The 2,500-nt window shown below is 39.2% G+C and overlaps 1 protein-coding gene across 1 annotated transcript in view; it reads left to right on the plus strand.

The window, feature by feature from the left end:
* LOC123516070 (protein amalgam-like) overlaps positions 1-2,500 on the plus strand; it is a 60,282-nt gene that overhangs the window by 5,136 nt on the left and 52,646 nt on the right. The window lies entirely within an intron of this gene.

Raw genomic sequence — 2,500 nt, forward strand, 5'->3', positions numbered from 1 at the left:
AACTACTAGTGCTACTACTACTACTTCAGCTACTATTACTACTACTACTACTACTACTACGACGACGACGATGACGACTACTACGACTACCACTACTTCAACTACTACTACTACTACTACTACTACTACTACTACTACCACCACCACTACAATATGAATAATAATAAGTGGGAACACGAAAAAAAGGAAAAACTGAAGGGAAACAGGAAAAAGAGGAAAAAAGATGAAGAAAAGGAAAAAGATGAAGAAAAGAGGGAAAGGAGGGGAAAATTTGAAAAAATAAAAAATAAATAAAAAGACGGAAAAAGGAAAAGATTAAAATGAGAGGAAAATTGAGGAAAAGAAAAAAAAAGGGGAAAAAGAACAAGAATAGAAAAGATAGGGGAAAAGAGGAAAAAAAAGGGGAAAAGAGGAAAAGAGTAGAAAAGAGAGGGAAAAGAGGAAAAGAGGGGAAAAAGAACAAGATTAGAAAAGAGAGGGAAAAGCATAGAAAAAGAGGAAAAAGAGTAGAAAGAGAGGGAAAAGAGGAAAAAAGGAAAAAGAAAAAAGGAGAAAAGAAAGGGAAAAGAGTAGAAAAGAGGAAAAAAGGAAAAGAGAAGGAAAAAAAAGGGAAGAGAGGAAAATGAGAGAGAAAAGAGGAAAAAGAAGGAAAAAAAGGGGAAAAGAGGAAAAACGAGAGGAAAATGAGAGGGAAAAGGGGAAAATGATAAAAAAGGGAGAAAAAAGGGAAAAAAAGGCCAGTGTTGCAATCAGGAGATGAGAGTTCTGAGTAGTTCACAAATAAAAATAATAATAATAACAAATAAATAATATTGGTAATGGCACGAGAGAGAGAGAGAGAGAGAGAGAGAGAGAGAGAGAGAGAGAGAGGAATAGCAGAATGAAGAGAAGAAAATAAAGGATGAACAGGAGGAGGAGGAGGAGGAGGAAGAGGAGGAGGAGGAAGATAAAAGAAGAATGAGGAGGATGAAGAGGAGAAAATGATGAAAGGTAAGAGGAATAAGACAAAGAAGAGATGAGGAGGAGGAGGAGGAGGAGGAGGAGGAGGAGGAGGAGGAAGCGCAAAGGTGAGACAAGAGAGAAAATATGAGAGAAGGGGAGGAATGATTGATAAATGGAGGAGAGGAGGAGGAGGAGGAGGAGGAGGAGGAGGAGAGAAATATGTAAGAATGGTGAAGGAAACACAAGGGAGAAGAGAAGGAAGGAGGGAGGGAAGGAAGAGAACAAGAACAGAAGGAGGAGGAGGAGGAGGAGGAGGAGGAAGACGAGGGAAGAATGAAGGAATTTCAATATAAAAAAAAATAAGAGAAGGAGGAGGAAGAGGAGGAGGAGGAGGGGTATTTAAATTAAAGAAAGAATATTTAAAGGAGGAGGAGGAAGAGGAGGAGGAGGAACTAATATGAAAGAGATATACAAGAGGAGGAAGAAGAAGAAGAAGAAGAGGAGGAGCAGGAGGAGAAGGAAGAAAAGAAGGCCAGGAAGATGAAGAGGAGGAGGAGGAGGAGGAGGAAGAGGAAGAGAAATAGAAGAGAAGGAGAAGAAAATTTAATGTAAAAATGGAGAAAGATTACGAGGAAGAGGAGGAAGAGGGAGAAGAAGAAGAAGAAGAGGAGGAGGAGGAGGAAGAGGAAGAAGAAATAAACAGAGAAGAGGAGGAAGGATATGAAAAAACGAAGATGTGGAAAGAGAGAGAGAGAAGGAAATGAAAATGAAAGAAGGAAGGAAGGAAGAGGAGGAGGAGGAGGAGGAGGAGGAGGAGGAGAAGGAGGAGGAGAAAGAAACTAGAATTGGAAACATAAATAGAAAATAAAAACAAAATTATTATTATTATTATTATTATTATTATTATTATTATTGTTTTATCTGTCAATTACTTTCTCTCTCTCTCTCTCTCTCTCTCTCTCTCTCTCTCTCTCTCTCTCTCTCTCTCTCTCTCTCTCTCTCATATCCACTCCAATTATACGTTTCATAGTCAGTAAACGAGAGAGAGAGAGAGAGAGAGAAAATAACAATTCTTTTCTTTAGTATTAGCTTTCTTGCACTCTCTCTCTCTCTCTCTCTCTCTCTCTCTCTCTCTCTCTCTCTCTCTCGACCAAACTTATTTTCATTATATTTTGTTTGTCTCGCACGCAATTTGTTTGAACGTCTGTGTGTGCAAATTGCGAGCTGTGTTCTTAATGTTGCGTGCGTGCTGTGTGTGTGTGTGTGTGTGTGAGTCTGTGTGTGTCTGTGTGTCTGTTTGTAAGAGATAAATAGATAGATAGATAGATGGAGAGAGAGAGAGAGAGAGAGAGAGAGAGAGAGAGAGAGAGAATAGTAGTAGTAGTAGTAGTAGGAATAGCAGTAATGATTCCTGTGGCTATGTAATTGCAAACTCTCTCTCTCTCTCTCTCTCTCTCTCTCTCTCTCTCTCTCTCTCTCACCGTGTCAGGAGTAAATTTGCAGGATTCAATTACATTCATGAGGAACTTTAGTTGTATTCTCTCTCTCTCTCTCTCTC

The sequence above is a fragment of the Portunus trituberculatus genome, chromosome 5, assembly GCF_017591435.1.
Source record: "Portunus trituberculatus isolate SZX2019 chromosome 5, ASM1759143v1, whole genome shotgun sequence".
Lineage (NCBI taxonomy): Eukaryota > Metazoa > Arthropoda > Malacostraca > Decapoda > Portunidae > Portunus > Portunus trituberculatus.